Below are 18,496 nucleotides of genomic sequence, written 5' to 3'. Positions count from 1 at the left end.
ATATCAATAATATAGAATAGGTCTTGATCAATGACATGTATAAAACCTAGTGGAATTGCACATTGGCTATGGGAGGGGGGTGAGATGAGGGGAGGAAAAGAACATGAATCATGTAACCATGGAGAAATTTTCTTAATAAAAAAATAATTTAAATACAAAAAAAATTTTTAAATACATAGGGAGAAGCCAGGTGGCTCAGTAGATTGAGAACTAGGCCTGGAGTTAGGAGGTCCTAAGTTCAAATGTGACTTCAGACATTTCCTATCTTTGTGACCTTGAGCAAGTCACTTAACCCCCATTGCCTAACCTTTACCACTTTTTTGCCTTGGAATTAATATATGGTATTGATTCCAAGATGGAAGGTAAGGATTAACAAAAAAGAATTTCAATATATTACATTTATAATGTACTACAGAATTTCTGAAAAATACAAGAGTAATTTTTACTTCAAAGTTTGGGAAAAATCCAATTAAGTATATTAATAATTTATTTGTCTTTAATTTTAATTCCCTATTTACAGAAACTTTTCTTGAGTATTTTTGCCAAGTTTACTCTGCTTAATCAGAGGAATGATGTTCCATTCTTGGTTTTTAAACCAAGATAATAAAGATTTATTGAAATCTTTATTTCCCCTATTAAATTAATTTTTCTTAATTTAAAGTTTAAGGCATATCAACTCAAAACTCATTACATAATATCACCAAGTAGGAAAATCATTTAAGAACAATTTAGGGATTTACAAATTCCATATTAAATTATTTTTAAATCCTTATCTCTTTCTTTCTTTCTTTCTTTCTTTCTTTCTTTCTTTCTTTCTTTCTTTCTTTCTTTCTTTCCTCCAAACACCTGCAATATTCAGGAATTCAAGGAGGGAGAGACCGAAAAATTCTAACGCATAAATCAAATAAATATGTTCTTTCTAAAATCCTAGCTTATGTGCATAGATAGATCAAAACACAGACCTACAAAGACAGATATTAAAAATAGTTAACATATTCCCAAATCCTGCTTGCTTGATTTTTATTGTCTTTTAGAAATAAGTTTCACTGGTTCTTTCTTTCCACAGACCAAAATAAACTTTGACACAAAATGTAGCACAGAGACAGACAGACACATAGAACAGATACAAAATCTCAGGGGTTTTTTTTGGAACCGATTTAAAAAATATTCAATTCAGAGCCAGCTATGTCCTAGCTAAAGATTCCACCTTTTGTGGCCAATAGTTATGGGGAGTTATTTTTATTACTAATCATTAAAACTAAAAAAGAATCCTTTTAGAGAAAACAAAAACAGAAAGTTTTCTTACCTATTGATATTTCCTAAATGACTATTTTTCTGGAGGTCCATAAACCAATGCTTTTCCCCTGCCACAATGTTCCTTTGGTGGCTTCTTGTTTCTAATCAAATTTCCCATACTCCAATGAAATGACCAGTGCAATCTAATCAAGAACTTTCCCTAAAAAGAGATGGATGAACTCCTTTCTTCAGTTGCAACACCAAGAATTCACTCTTTCAAAAGAAAAAAAAAACCCAGCTCAATCAGAAAAAAAAATAGGAGCTTTAGGAATCAAAATGGGAGAAGTGACAGATCATTCATTGCTATCTGCAGGAGCCCTAACTGAATTGAGAAGCACAAGGACCTCTTTAGGTACCATATTTCAGCTGGATTCCAAAAGGCAGGAGAGGCATACTCTTTCTTATCTCACCAGCCGCTGCAAGTACCGTCAACCTTAAAACCAAATAAGCAACATTTAAATTACTCTAATAAACCAATCAGGCATACAGTTCTATAGCAAAAATGTTTATTTCCATTGAAAGAGTTCAAAAATGCACCTGTGCGTGTGTCCCCTCAAAGAGACTGGAGAAGGGTATATGCTTATATAGTGTTTCAAGAAAAGGGGAAGGAGATCATTAGACAATGGGGAAAACTTCTGCTCTGCCATTGCTCTGTCAATCTTTTGGAATAAACCAGGATGCAACTTCAGTAAGATAAGGGAAAGTGTGGATACTGTTCGGGGCATCCTGACCTTTTTGGACTAAAACATCGCAAACTTCCATAATCCTGATGTTCTAAAGCAATTTTAAATACCACAAAAGCCTTTAGAAACCTATTAACCCTTAACAAAGGGATTAGCTAACTTTTGTGAGAAGCACGTAATAAGTCTTATCAGTCACAGGACAGTGAACATAAAGTCACTGACCAGTAGGACCTTTAGTCTAAGCTGTTGTTGGAGAAACATCCTAACTACACTTTCCTGCCTCTTTGCAAGTTAGATTAATCTTTCCTTTAAAGGTGTTGAAACCATTTTTAAGACTATCAGCTCATTGGAGTAAAGACTCAAGCCACAGATAACAATTTTGGTGGCCTGAATACTCAATAGCCATAAGGAGCTCCCAGCTTCACTGGACCTGACACATTAGAGCCTGGCTTGACCTGCTTTAGGAAGGGCATGGATGGACTTTGCTTACTGCCCACACCTGTAGAATGCAAAAGGTCTGACTCAAAGTCCTAGACTTCTTTTCTTAAGACTGACCATACCCTAAGGGTCAAAAAAAGGTAGGGGATAGAGGATCATATAGAATGGACCTTTGGGTCAATTCCAGAACTGAAGGGGTCAGGCCATATAGTGTGAGTTTTTTTGGTTTTGTGTCAGTGAAGACAAACTGTACATCCATATTCACATAGGAAGAAAGAGTGTGGGTAAACTTCTCCTGATGGCTACATTGTCTTGGGATTTGAGGTGGGAAGCTGTTGGAACCACACTGATTAACAATAAGGATATGATCCTGGAGACATGGGCTGAACACTGTCACAGAGTTCTCAATAGACTGTCATCAATCAATGCTGAAACCATTGACTGTATACCTTGGGTTGAAGGCAGTCCTCTCCAGCTGAACTTCCAAAAGAAGAGGTTTTGAAAGCCATTAGACTCCTCTAGTGTGGCAAAACACCTGGTGCTGGTTCCATTCCAGCAGATTTACAAGGCTGGGGATCCACTGCTCATACAACCACTGACTGAAATCTCCTGGGCAAATCTTATATGGCAAGAAGAAATTATCCCCCAGGAGATCAAGGATGCTTCCTTTATCCATCTCTAAATAAGAAAAGGAAATAGATTGTTCTGTGGAATATAGTAGGCATGCAGACTCTCCTAGTCATAGCTAGCAAGATTTTTGCCAGGGTCTTCTTTTATAAGCTCATCCTTCACTTGGAAGATGATCTTCTATCTGAGAGCCATTGTGTCTTCAGAAAGCATCAAGGAAGAGCCAATAGTGTTTGCTGCCCAACAACTTCAGGAGAAATAGCAGGAGCAGAGCATAGATCTATGCACAAATGCATCAGTCTGACCAAGGCCTTTGATACTGTCAGTTGTGAGGGTTTTGGGGAAATCATGTCAAAATTTGGTTGCCCAGAGAAGTTCATCAGTATTATATTCCAGCTTCACAATGGCATGCTTGCATGAGTTCTGGATAATAGACTATACTCTTGTACTTTACCAATCACTGATGGAGTGAAACAGTGTTGTACATCTGGTTTCCATACCTTTCAGCAGGATGTTTTCAGCAATGTTGTCAGATACCTTCAATGAGGATGAAAACAATATCAAAGTTAGCTACTGTACAGACAGCAAATTATTTAATTTATAAGGCTACAAGTCAAGATGTTTGTGGATTTAGTGCAGACTTTTAGACTGAGATGCAACAGAGAATGGGTGGATTTTGTGATGTTTATGTGCTAGTTTTGGTCTGACAACCAACATCCAGAAAACAGAGGTCTATAGGGGGCCATGCCTCTATATGATTTTTTGGGGTCCTGAGCAGCGTGGTGGCATAGGATGGTTAAGGCAGGAGAAAGAAAATGAAAACAACTAGACTAGTGGTTAGCCCATGCTGTTCCAAATTCTGTGGGCTTGGGAGTTTATTATATATGGATTTCAAACAAAGAACACAGCTATGAAGGGGTAACAGATCATACATAACCCATTAAAGTCTAAAGAGTAAAGGTATAAGTACCAAGACAATGGCCAAATTCCAACCATCAATTAGGGAAAATTCTGGGAGAGGAAATATTTTTATGGAGATGCTCACTTATTGAGTTCTGTCTTCCAGGATTATAGGCACCTGGACAAATAAAGTCAAGACTAAAAGCGCCATACTTATCTAAGTATGCAGACTTATCTTAAGTAATGTTTGTTAGGGTTCAGGCTTCTTAATTATAAAGGAGAGGAATCATTAACTCAGTAGATGCTGGTCTGCCACTTCAAAGTTTTCCAATAGGAGTTCTAAGAAAGGTGGGGATCAAAACTGAGTCAAAAGAGGAGCCTCAGATTTTTATCTTAGATGGCCCATTCTGTCTGCATTCCTGACATGCAGTGCAGAAAAATCATACACACAGTTTTACTTGCCGATGATTTTGTAATGGGATCCAGATAAAATATCTGTTACAGACTCTGTTTCTCTAAATGACTCCTAATAGCCTCTTGGAGGGATCAAGTTGATTTTGGATTAACCTACCTGCTGGTACCAGAGCTTTTCGGGGCTCAGGTGACCAGAACCAAACACAAAGACTGCCTCAGTCTGGATTGGTCACGTAGGGAATCCAGATAACAAGCCCTAAATTTGATCCTATTTCTCCAAAGGCTTTAATATATCGCTCGGCTTCCCACAGAGGTCCCCACCAGCCAGGACTTCATCATCCTTATGTGGATTGGTTACAGCAAATGGAGAAATTTTGAATGCTGTGGATCAGTTCACTTACCTTAGCAACATACTTTTCAGGAATGTACAGATAGATGGTGAGGTTGATGCAAGCATTGCCAGAGCTAGCTCAGTGTTTGAGAGACTCTGAAGGAAAGCGTGGGAGAGAAGAGCTGTAACATTGTCTACCAAACTGAAAGTCTACAGAACCACTGTGCTGACCTCATTGTTGTATGCCTGTGAAAGGAAATGGAATCTCTTCTATTTGAAAAGTCTTAGAAAAATTCTGAAGATCACCTGGCAAGATAAGGTACAGGTTGCTGATATCCTTTCTATAGCTAAACTGACAGGCATTCAAACTCTATTGAAGTGCACAACTCCAATGGTTTGGCCACATTGTTTGAATGCCAAACATACATTTACCTAAAAGACCATTTTGTAAATAACTCACACAAGGCAACTTCTCACATGGACATCAGAAGAAGTGATACAAGGACACTCAAGATCTCTTTGAAGAACTTTGGTATTGATTGTGAGACATGGGAAACAATGGTACAGGACCATCCTCTATGGCATGCCTGCATCAAAGAAGGTGCTCTGCTCTATGAAAAGAATTGCAGTATCTCAAAAGACACATGAGATGCACAAATGAGCATATGGGCTATTTGTAGTAGAGCCTTTTGAGCTCATATTGATCTGACCAGCCACAATGTACACGCACTGTACATTGAGTCTGACATAGTAATACCATTTTGGTTCTCTTCAAGTATGAAGGATGACAATTAACCATCCAACCAACTTTCAGTTGACAAACTAATGGTGGCATGTGCATAGAATGGATTTCTTTAACCAGGACATTACCTGGACAGGTAATTGAGAGATGGCAAAGTTGATTGGGCCAACTGACTGTCTGAGGTCTGAACTCAAGGCAACAGCATCTCTGGACTCCAATTTCCAGAGATGAGCTCTTTCCACAAAGGTCCCTCTCCTGTTCCTTCCTTTCTAAGGATCCTATAGAATTCATTAATGCTCTGTCTCATGGATGTTAGGGGATAAGGTGGTTTGAGGAGATGGAGAAGGTATATGGTTACACATTCCTCAAGAGCTCAGGGTATACTGTTCCCTTTCCCTTCTTCACCCCCTCTGTACACTAGTTACTCTTCTTTTCAAATGCTGCTACTGCTACTGTTGCTTGCCCACACTAGAGGTTCAGGCAAGGGATCCTAGTATAAATACTTAGCTTTTCTGCTAGGCTTAGGTCTGAATTGGGTCACAAAATCTAGGACTAGCAGCACAACCAACTGCAGCTCAGGTCATTATTCAATCTCATGCTCTAGCCTTCTCACAGGAAACATTTTATCTCCCTTAGAGGAGGAAATGGGAAGATGGAGAATAAGCATTTCACTGCTTAATTGCACTAGGGATGTGTAAAATCTCCATTTTCAAGTTACATATCTTTAGAGGAAGTTGCTTCTTCAAAATCATGAGAAAATAATTTCACTGATTGAAAATTTTGTCAATCATCCAGCTCCCCTCACTATAGGCTGGATCTTCAGGGTCTACAGCACTTGGGGCCAAGGGCCCTGTTGCTTTTCTATTTCTTTGTGAAGGATCTATCTAATCTTCTCTTCTCTGTGAAGGATTCAATCCTGAGTTTTAGGTCTTGTCAAATTGCATTGACAACCCTAGGCCACAGTTCCTTCTCTTAGATCTAGTCCAGAAGATTTTACTTTTTTAACACCAGGGCTTCTTCCTTTCATTATTCTCCAACCTTACACAAATTCCTTAATTACCATTACTATTTCTTCTGCTGATGCTACTGACATGGGCATTGTGCAGAGATGTCAGGGATCCTGTACCCTTTAACTCAGGCAGGCTGTGAACAGGGAAATTCCCTTCCCCCTTCCTGTCCTTGTGACTCCCTTATCTTTGGACATCCTTTAGGTTGAGATAGACAAAGAGATACACCTTCCAGCCACACCTTGACAGCCTAAGCCCAGAGGATCTCAGGCAGACTCCCACCCACCCAATGTCTGAGTATGAGAAGTCATGTCCACATTCTTGTAAAGAATATAAAAACCCCTAAACTGGAGCATTCGGGGAGCAACTCATGCTGCCATGCCAAGTCCTGGGAGCAAACTCCCTCCCCCCTCCAGGGTTGCTCCACTCATGCTGTCTTGCTGGCTATTAATCCTATCTTAATAATAAATCTTTCTTTTTACTTTTAAGCTGTATGGAGTCCTCTCATTCTTGAGAAATGTTTCCTTCCCGAACCCAGGAGTTCACCATTTGCACCCCCATTACACTACTACCATAACTGGATAATTGGTAGTGGCATCTGCTGTCTTCCTTATGTTCTCTCTCTCCATATTCTCTAGATCAGCAAGTGCATTTTCCAATATTTATAAGGTATAATGATAAAAAATAATAAAGGCTGCTATAATAATATAAATTAGTATTTTAATTAAAGCCATGCTGATAGATAAAGTTATTAGACCACGCGCTTGTAAGCATTCAAAACTTGCCGCCTAGCCATAATTGTCTCCCGTCTCCTCCCGAGTCTGCTGGCCAAGAGACCACTCCCCCCTAACCCAGGAGATTTAAACTCTTCTCTGTGTGGAGACGTAGGCGTCCCCACGCCCAGAGAACCGGAAACGGAAACCCGTTGGATCACGGGAAATGTAGTTTGACAATTTCCACGTGTCCATAGAAAATATATATACTTTTAGACAACATCTCCCAAATTTCACTTTTACAATTCCCCGTGAGGTCTGGCAAAAAAAAGGTTAGTCCTTTTTCTTCGCTGGACCTGTAAAAATAGACAACTTCTAAAATTTTCAGGAATTTGGGGATAAAAGAAATAGGTGAACAAATGGTTAAAATTAGCCGCATTGACAAAAAACCAATTTGGGGGCAGTCCCCTATTGGTATAACAGTGTACAATTAAAACAATATATACAATTCAATTTCAACTCCCCATAGTTCAATCAACTGCACCCCAAAGTTCAAAATTTGGTCTTCATGGTACAGTGAAGGCTTTTCAGACATCTTCATGGTGTCTTCACCAAACAGGTTCATCGTCTGGATTCTGGGGAGATGGCAAGATCCTTATCCTGAAATTATTCTCAAAAGAATTTAAACTTTACATTATAGATTACAAAATATACATTTTCTTCTAAGATTTATACAATTCCCCGTGAAATTACTCCTAAAAGAGTTAAATATACATATATTTTTTACATTATCGAATTTTAAAAAACTTAACAGATATCCCCCTGAGGTAAATCTTAAACACATCTTTTTTTTTTTTTAAAAAGGGTACCTCAGGTCAGCTAAGGATGAGTGGCTGAGACCTGGGGGGTTATATGAAATCAATTGGCAAAATACAAAGAATAAAATTCAAGAAAAAAAAAGAAAAAATTAACTTGTGAACAAAATGTAAAATGTGCAAAAAATCTGGGGAAAATAAACTTAGACCTTTGAATGGAGGTCTAATTAAAGTGAATTCAGCAGTGTGCAATTACTCATTCAGGGCCAGGACTTAAGGAAAATGTCTCTCTCTGATTTTTTTTTTAGGGAAGTGAGCCAAATAACCAATCTTAGGTGCTTTCTAGGAATCTAAGTCGAGGGGACCCACATCCTCTAAAGTTTTAGAAAAGACTGGGACTCCAGGACTCAAACCCCAATTTCCAAGCCCTAAAGTATTGGCATAGAACTGCTGCAATTATGCAGATCTTAGTCAAGTCTCTGACCATGTGCTTTCTTTAGCACGATTAACAGCTCTCATGTTCCCTTTTTGTAGAATCAGACAGAAAGGCATTTAATCACAGTCCTATAGGCTCAGGTATTTGCTGTAGAATCAGAAAAAGGATAAATAATGATTATATATGTACTTCCAGTACAAGGTGAGAAAAAGGAAAAATCAATTGCTCTAATTAAAAAAAATGTCTTAAAATAAAAAAAAAATATATATATATATAGCTTAGAACTAGAAGGGTTATGTTACCCAAAAATGAGGTTTTCATTCTTTGAGTGTAAATGGATCTTACAAATAGCAGATTCACAGTGCACATTCAAATAGAGTACCATTATTTCCAATAGCACATTTTAAAACAATGATGTTTAAAATCATTTACTTGTTACAACTTTTAAATCTTGGCTAAGAGTTTCTCAACAAATTCTGTTATTGCTTCCATAGCAAAATCTGATATTTAAAAAAGAAACCTTCTGGTCTAAATTATCCTCAGATAAGAATATACAGGAGCTCCTTGGCTTCCTGTTTTAAAAAATCCTGGGTAGGAAATGCTTCTACTCATTTAAGGCGACAATTTCTCTTATAATAAAATATATAAAAGCTTTATCCTTTAAGACAACAATTCTTAAGGATTTAAAGTAAAAGTTAAAAAATACCTCTTGTAAAATTACAAGGTAATTATTCAAAGCATGGAAACTTTCAAGGTTCTTTGCAATTACCAAGACAGAATAAATTTTAAAAGACATGTGCTCTATAAATCCAGTATACAGAAGGCAATTTACAACATCAAAAATGTGTAGGAAATATAATGCGAATATTAGAGTAACAAGCTGGTCAAATCCTCTTACCAGTTCTAATAGATTTTTCTCATTATTTGGGAGTTACAATAAAATCATAACAGAATTAATCTAGCAGCCACAAACTTCATTAACTTAAAATGATTCAGTGTAAAAGGAAAATCAACGAAATAAGCAAGATTAATTTACAAAACTAATTAGCAAAATACAGTAAGATATAGTCTCTCTAAAACAGAAATAAAACTCATTCAGTTCCGAGGTTTAAAAGTTCACCCCTTGTTTCAACTTAAGGTTCTTTTGATTGAGTTCTGCTGAGTTTAAGGGGTTTTTTAAAGTTCAAAGTTCTGAGCAGGTATGGGGTTGAATATTTCTTCCCCTGAGTTCAGTTTTTAATCACGAAAAAGTCTGAATAGGCCATTTGGCCCCATTAAGGGTAAACGCTAGTTGCTAGGTCCAGACGCTAGCGTCCACGTGGGCTTGGGGTTAGTGGAGAAAAGCTTAAGAAAATACCCACGTGTAGCGTCTGTGTGGGTTGCCTAATTTAGGTCTTTAGAGAAACACGTGGAAGGCTAGAATGCAGGCCATTACCAAGCCAAGAGAGGGGGTAACGGGGACAATACCAAATCCTAAGGAGCAGTGGCAGAAGTCTCCGAAGATCTCGGCAAAAGCGGCAGGTCATCGCTGTTGGGGCTCGGGGTTCTGGAACTAGCAGAATTAGCAGCATCAGTGGCAAGAAAAGCAGCGCGGAGATCACAGGGACTGGAACGCTGGCAGGCTTGTAGCACGGCAGGAATGGAGATCAACAGCAGAGACACACTGGCTGGGCTCCGGCATTTTAGTTTAAAGCCAAAAGCCCGAATGGGCTGGTCTGACCTCCCTCCCAAGGTGGTTTGGGCTGGACTGGCTGGCTGAGTCCCGCGGGAGGCAAAAACGTGCTCTTGCTTTTAGCAAAAGCATGGCAAGGAAAGTCACTTTCCCTTTTTAAAAAAGTGCTCAAAAGAGCTGAGCCAGACGGCCAAAAAGCAGGCATGGCTATCGTTTGTGAAAGGCTATCTGGAAAATTGAAAATTTGATTTCCAAACTTCGTAAGGTTGCCAAAATTTAACGATAAAAAATAATAAAGGCTTATGTAATAATAATTATTAGTAATTTAATTAAAGCCATGCTGATAGATAAAGTTATTAGACCACGTGCTTGTAAGCATTCAAAACTTGCCGCCTAGCCATAATTGTCTCCCGTCTCCTCCCGAGTCTGCTGGCCAAGAGACCACTCCCCCCTAACCCAGGAGATTTAAACTCTTCTCTGTGTGGAGACGTAGGCGTCCCCACGCCCAGAGAACCGGAAACGGAAACCCGTTGGACCACGGGAAATGTAGTTTGACAATTTCCACGTGTCCATAGAAAATATATATACTTTTAGACGACATCTCCCAAATTTCACTTTTACAAGGGAAAAGAGAGATCAACTATGATATCACAATAGGGAGAAGTAATATAGTCCAGCTCTCTCACACAACTACTCCACAAAAACCTAGACTAAGGTCTTATTAGGAAATTCAAGAAAAAAAATATATATGGAGATTTTTCATTTTTCCAGCTCAGACTGGGATAGGAAAAAAGAGACATTTGTGGGTAGGGACTGTGATTTTACCCATGTAGGATCCACCCAACCAAAGGAAACAACAATCTATGCCGAAGGAGCTTAGGGATCTGACTGTTTCTGGATTTTCATGATAGAAGAGGTCCCAGAATATATGAGGGCAGGGTAAACAAAGTACTTCAGAGGACAATGGAAAAGTCACTTCCAGGTCAGGGCATCAATGGAATCATCTAGGAAACTGGTCATGAATGGATTCCTTGAGGTGTAGGTGTTAGCATCTTAGCATCTCATTAAAAGAGACTTTGGTGGAGAATCTCTGTGAAGTTTTAGAGAGAACTCTGTGTCCCCTTATTCAAGGAACTGCCTGCCTCTCTAGTTACCTGTTTATAACCCCTCTGATTTTCACACTAGGAACATGAAGCTGATTCAGATTTAGTAGTCACATGTGTCCCTAGGAATAAAAATAATCCTGGGGAAGTTTTACTCCCTGGCACAGCATAGTATTACATCATTTTTTCTCTTTCAAAAAACTTAAAAAAAACCCAAAAAACAAAAAACAAATTTGATTGCCTAGATGAGGGTCCAATTTTGTTCTTTCCAGAGAAGGGGAGGAAATAATTGGAAACCGGGTTCAGTTTGGAGCCTCAGGCTATTTAAGTAGGTGAGCAGGACTGAAGAGCAATAGTATTCCATTAATATCATATGCCACAATTTAGAACAGGTCTTTCAGTAAAGAAAGGGGAAGGTCCTAATATGGTAGGGAAATGGGACCCCTGTGTTATGCAATGGAACATTGTTTGGGACTACGGATGGGCACAAGGTTGAATGAACCAGTGGTTGCCCAACAGTCTTTCCTTAACCACTTTTCTCAGTAGGACCCATGTTAATTATCAGGAATTATTTGGATTGCTCCCTGTTGGTTTAGAGGACTGAGGATTCTCCTTACAATTTTGACCTTCAAAGCAACTTTCACTTATACTTAAATGATTTAAAATAGACATGTACATGAGGTTTCCTAAGTGTTTCAAGCACACTAATATGCCAACAGTTTTCTTGACAATGAAGAACTATTTGCTATCCAACAGCTACAAGAGTAACTTTCTCAGTCTTTGGAATGTCTAGTTCTTGCTTTCTCCACTGCAAATAAACCTGTAGTATGGAACCACTCTATGATCTTCTTCCAGAATCTTTATGTAGTATTTGTTACCTTACCTGTTCCAGTGGTGGTGCTCTTCCTTCTAGTTCATCTCTCACTGGGGGAAGGGGCTGGCTGTCCTTCTTTCTCCTGACTCCTTACGAACCTTTCTCACTCCTTTCCGGAGACTCCAGTTTGCTGTAGCAGTTTGGGGTAAAATCATTTAGGTGTTTTCCCAACCTGATTCTCATTTCTTATTCTTGATACTGTTGACATGAAATCTAGAAACCCCAAAATCTGTAGCCTAGTAAGATCTGATGAACCCCAAATTTTAGGATTAGCTTGTAAATTGGAGACCCCCAAAGATCATCCTTGTTCCTGTGAGAATCCACCCTGAAGGGAATCTCAGACTAGCAGTTTCAGACTGAATAACAGACCTAAGGCAAATAACAATCCCAGTTAGGTGGGGCTAAGCAAATGCTAAGTACTCTTGTCTTAGGTAGTCTCCCCCCATTGTATCAGAGATCCTTTCCCAAGAAGACTCTTACCTGGGCAGGGACCATCCTTTTAGTATCCATTGTAAATAGCCCCTTCCCTTATACCTTAACCTCTAGCTATGATTCCTTTCCCAAGCTTGATTATATCCTGTCAGTATAGTTTGAACTCTCCCATTTCCTTGTAGCTATGGTAATGTCAATCATCTTTCCCTGCCCTTGGATCCCCCAAATGGTATATAGATCCCCTAAATTCTTTTTTTCCTCAGAGTTGTCAATCCAGAGAGGTTAGTTCTCCCAGGGATCAGGGATCAGAACAACTAGGTCTTGGGACTCCGTGTGGGTTTGTAGCTGCAGCTCTGTGTGGAAGCCTTGAAGAAAGCACTAGAACCCCTTTCCTTAATTAAAAAATGGTTTTTCTGATTTTTTTAATAGTTCTGTGATTTTTCCCAGATAACACATTGGAGGCCCCAGCGAGATTCCAAAGTCCGTGCTGCCTGAGCTGCCCTGCTAACAAGGACCCCAAGATGTTAAGATATCCACACAACCCATTTGGGGTTGAGTCATGAGACCAGTTAGTAGAGTGGACAGGTAAGTGGCTAATTGAATAAAAGGATTTGGTCTCCTGTATTTAGGAGTGTGACCCACTCTTTAATTAAGGGGGCTTGAGCAGTGGTCTGTGGTTGCACAGAAGAGCTGCATAATCCAGAGCCTACCTAGGGGCTGCTGGAAATGGGAATAAGCAAGTCTGTATACCCAGAAGGAGGGGTGGGGGGGGCAGCTGGCATCCCAAGAAACCACCAAGAAAGATAGCTGCAAATTATATATTTTCAAAATATGAATCTAGTGCAGGCAAAGGTAGATAGATGCAGACAGTAGTAGAATCTGATTCCAAAGGGAGGTGGTCAAAGTGGGACTCTTTTGATAGCAAAGAGATTAATTTTGTGCAGTTTGTTTTAAATAATGCAGGTCACGTGTTCAAAAACACAGAAAGGAAATTTTCAACCAATGGCTCCAGAGAGGTACCAGGAGACAATCAGAGTTAGATCAGTCTCCAAGCCAGGGGAAAGGTAAAAGAAAAGGTAAGCAAAGAGGAAAACCAGGCTAATCTAGGCAGAAGGGAAAAACCTAAGGAGCTAAACAGGGAATAAGTTAAAAGTCAGATTGCCAGATTACAGAGAGAAATAGAATAGTTTAAGGAGAGTTTAAAGAACCCTGGTAGTCCACCACTCTTTAAAAAGCTGCCTGCTGGAAACTTAGCTCACCTGAGGTCCCAATTCCCCAGTTTCCTTCTAAAGTCAAGGGAGAGAAAGACACCAGGGCATTTCAGAGATCTTTCACTCCTGGGACCAAGGTTGAGCTCAGAGCAAAGGCCAGAGTGAGTCCCATAGAATTTGCTAAAGAATTTGGGATCATTCTCTCTCCTTACCAATGAGGCCTCTTAGACCTTTATCAGCTAACTCAAATATGGGTGGACCCTGGGGATACGGATCACTGGTTTAAGACAGCCCAATGGAAAAATCCTTTAGAGCACATAAATCAGTTAAAGCTTAGAAAGGATGAGCCTGAAGTCCACCTACAAGAAGCCAGAAAAGTTGGGGAGGCCTTATTAGAAGCTATTCCCAAAGCTTTTCTGAAGCTTGTCAATAGGGGAAACATTTAGGTTTACACTCAAAAAGGCAGGAAAATCCATTTTTGGTCCTTATAATGAGTTTCTGACTACATTTGAAGCCAATTTTGACTTTTCTCCAGATAATCCTAATGCTATAGTCTTACCCTTGGTTTCTAGACATTTTCCTTTCAGGTACACAACCAAAAGGCAGAGGGAGGGAAGGTGTTATTTTTGCAATAAGCCTGCACACCTGAAGAGAGATTGCAGGGAGCTGCTAAGTAAATTAAAATGGTGCCAAGGTAAGCTTCAATCGCCCTCAAAAGGATTCTCCCCCAAAAGGTTTCAGCCTTTGTAATTCACTTGTAGGCAAAGAGAGGCCCAAGATTCATAACTTTATATGTATTAATTTTTTTCTAGTCTTGAAATGGTTAAAATGAAAAATATCATATATCAAGAGCAATTAATTTTTAATGATGTTGGTAATGAGATACATTTATTCTAGGTATTGACCCTTGATTTGAGTACTATGACTTATATATACATATACATATACATATATATTTTTAAGAGAACAAAGTTTTTCTGATTAACATATATTCGTTCTGTAGTAGGAGAAAGCTTAATTTCAGTAAGGTTAACGGCAGACCTGTTTGTTGTAAAAGGACAAGGCATATTTGGGAAAAGGTTTTGCTTTAAATGGTAAGGAAACCCTGAGCATTTTTAAATTGGCCAACAAATTTCCTCTTATCCGTTTTTGCCTTAGTTAAAGGAGAGGTGTAGGGTATAGCTGAAAGAAATGCAATTTTGAGTCACTGGCAAATTAAAAGAAAAAAAAAGAGGGAGAGAAGGGAATTGGACAGATATTCTGACTTAAAGGCAATTTAAAGTTTATTCCATATGTGGGTTTAGAGTCTAAAACCTCGGTAAGGATCTTGGGAAAGACATAGTTTTTTGATGAGATTGGATAGTCATCCCACCTGGAAAGGGATGGAATCAGTGGAAAATTTTTTTTTTATTAGGGAGGCATGATAATGCTTCCTGAGAGGTTTTCCAGTACTCTGCATCAAGGCTCAAGCTTGTAGGAGCAGAGTAGCCAGAGTAGCAAAAGAAGGATTTACCATTAAGTGCTGAGTAGCTGTAACTTTCCTTGTTCAATGATCTGACTTCATTTTCATCTGTTTTTTATCATTTTGCAAATTGGCATAATCACAAGCATTTTGTTGTTCATTTAGATTTTTCTTATTTATTGTATGTATTTCAGATAAGGAAAAGATCATTTTAATTGAGTTCTGAGTAATTATCCTGCTATAAAGAGTGTAGATGGGGGTGGTTATTTGATTATTCAGGAATTATCCAGCTAAGAAGACTTATTTCCCATCTGGCAATGAGAGGGAGCTTGGAAACAAGAAGAACTTTTATTAATTTATGCAAAAATGTCAACTTCCTTAAGGCAGTGTTGAAACTGGATGTGGGCATTGTTTTACCCTGGACTAAGGGAAATGGTGACCTATTTTAGAGTTATTCTAGGGGCTAGTTATGTATGGAAAAAACCAGTGGGTACATGAGACAAGAACCTCCACCTGTTTCCAACTATCCTGACATAAGAGAAAGGAAGAGAGAAGGAGAAAGGAACGAGAGGGTATATGCCAAAAATTAGGCTCTGCCTAGATGCCAGTCTCTTGGGTGGAGATAGACATTCTGGGAGAATCAAATTTGCTCCCTTTGGTGGGAATTTTAATGAGTCTTTGGCAGTCAAACTCTGTATTCCACAGTGATATCTGCTGACATCACCCCTTTGACTTATTTGGACATTTTGTTTTCTGTAGATGAATTATATTATGGTCTAGACTAGGACCTAACTAGAAGAACCAAGGTTAAAATTTTGAAAGGATGAGCTTCTTGGTCACCAGTATTTAGACTCTACCTTCAGGCCTGGATAGCAAAGTACAGGACTAGGGCACTATGGTTTTAGTGGAAAGATGTTCTTTTTAGTGAAGTAAATCAGGCTCAAAATTTTAAAAAATGATTAGAAGAATCCCTCTGTAAGGTTCATATGTTAAAAGTAAGATATGTTTGTTAATTTAAAATTTATTTAATTTCTTTAGTTTGATGAATTATTGTAATATTTATGATTAGATATGAAATAAATGTTCCTCTTTAAAAATAAAACTTAATTCCAAGGGTATGCACTCTAATACAATGTACTGGATTTGTCTATGAGTTTTGTAGGACATCAGAACTATAGAGCACTTTGGTTTGATGGTTTGCTCACTGATCTATCATCTTCCAAAAAGTCATTTTTAAGTTGGTTTTGTATTTGGAACACATTTTCCAATTGAGAAGAATGAGTAGTGAACAAAATTAATATTAATGCCATATCATTTGATTAGTAACATTCATTTCTATGGAATGCTTCTGAAACTAATATGCCTATATTCTATGAGCAAGCCTTACTCAAGAGATGCACTGGACAGAGAGTAACCCTATTTGCAGAAAAGAGCCAATCAGGAGCCTGCAGTAAGCCAGAAGTCATGCCCACTCCCAGGCACCATTGTGATCATTGCCTGATTTTGCTGAGATGCCCATCACAAACTCTACATGCAGCAGACTAAACTGGTTTGTAGTCAGTTGTTGCTACCAAACATCTTGAAACATCCTGTTTCTTCATTCCACCTCTTCCTGAAAGAAAATACCCATTCTCCACCTCCATCTCTTCCCCAAACTACCCTTTGTGGTTTACAAACATACCCTACAAAACATCTCTACCCCTCTGGGGCTGTGCTGTCTCCTCTCTTCACTTCCTGGGTCCTAACTCAGACTGAATGAGGAATATAATTATTCTCAACCTCCAAGGCAGTTGCCTGGGCAGGGACGTTTAATTTTGTTTACCTAGTAGACAAAAGCCATCCAGAATTAGGTTCTCCTCTAGGCACAGGCCCTTTTCTCTTTGCTTTTCCCCTTATCAAAGTTGGTCTACAAAGGGGAGACTGAGCCTGGGTAGATCCTGGTTGGGGTGGTTTTTCTAGCCAAGATTTCTAGGAGCAATTAGATCTCATGACTAGCACACTTTCCTCAGCTTCTCCTTCACCTTCCTAACAAAATGGGGAAGAATCCACCTCTTTACTAAAATGTCCACTAATAGGCATTGTTTTTCATTTGTCAGAGGTCTCAGTGATGTATTGTCAGATTGATCAGAAGGATGGCACCTAGACTTAAGGGTTATTAATTTGGCATCTTTTGGTCATTGAGAGAGGCCAATGACCTCAGTTTATTGGTTATTGCTAGCCTAACTAGTAAATCAACTAATCAAGCCCAGAATTTTGAGTATTGGAATTTGATTTGGCAAAGTTGGTGGCAGTGGTGAGAAATAGACTGAACTCCTGCCCAGACCTTTATCAGAAATTCCTTCCCATCTTTGGGTGTACTTTGGAAATTTTTCCATAAAAGAGAGAGCTTTCTGTAGAGAGAATCTGTAGTGGTGGATTGACTCTCTCCCCCTTCAAAACAGTTCTATCTTCTTCAGGAAAAAAGGGTGACTTTGTGCATTTTATTTTGCATTTGTTTGGTGTCTTAATTTATGTTAGAAAGTTGCAGCTTGTAAAATTTGGAAATAGTGATATTCAAAACATTTCCTGAGCCATCCTTTGCAGGATATTAATTTATACCATAAAGAAGATCACTCCAAATAGGATTGGGAAATATACTAAACATTTTTTAATGATTAATTAAGAAAAAATTTCCATATTGGAAAAAAACATTCCCAATATATGATTCATGTTCTTTCCCTCTCCTCCTCCTCTCACCCCCCTCCCACAGCTGACACACAATTCCACTGGGTTTTACAAGTGTCATTGATCAAGATCAATTTGGGAAATATACTTTTCTTTTGAAGGCAATTTTGTTCTTAGCTTTCAAGGAAGATCATTTAAAAAACTGAGGGTACTAAAAGAGAGCTCTATTTCAATATTCTCTGAAGCTTGAAGGGTTGAAGAAATCTTGCCTTCCTACCCAAATAGTTGAATGTTCTTGTTTAAGAGAATTGAGGGGCCTAGTAACACATTATTCCCTGATTCCCTAGTCCATAGGGTCTTTAGAGGGCTGTTAAATTATAGGCCGAATGTGTGTGTGTGTGTTTTGTATGTGTGTGTGTGTGTGTCAATGTTACTTCTGAGTCATTGCTTCATTTCAGGAGAGTTCCCTGTACCTTTGAGAAATCACACTAGAAATCATTTTTCCCACCTGATTCTTAATTGGGATTTGAATCAGCAAAAGATTTCTTTGAGTAGAGGTGCTAAGTTATTAGGAGAAGTATTTTTTTTTAGAAGACTAGTCAGAGTTTACCATTCCATGAATGTGTTCTTGTCTGTGTCAGCGTGTGTGTGTGTGTGTGTGTGTGTGTGTGTGTGT

The sequence above is a fragment of the Gracilinanus agilis genome, chromosome 1 (assembly GCF_016433145.1).
Source record: "Gracilinanus agilis isolate LMUSP501 chromosome 1, AgileGrace, whole genome shotgun sequence".
Classification (NCBI taxonomy): domain Eukaryota; kingdom Metazoa; phylum Chordata; class Mammalia; order Didelphimorphia; family Didelphidae; genus Gracilinanus; species Gracilinanus agilis.
This window is presented reverse-complemented; position numbering follows the sequence as displayed.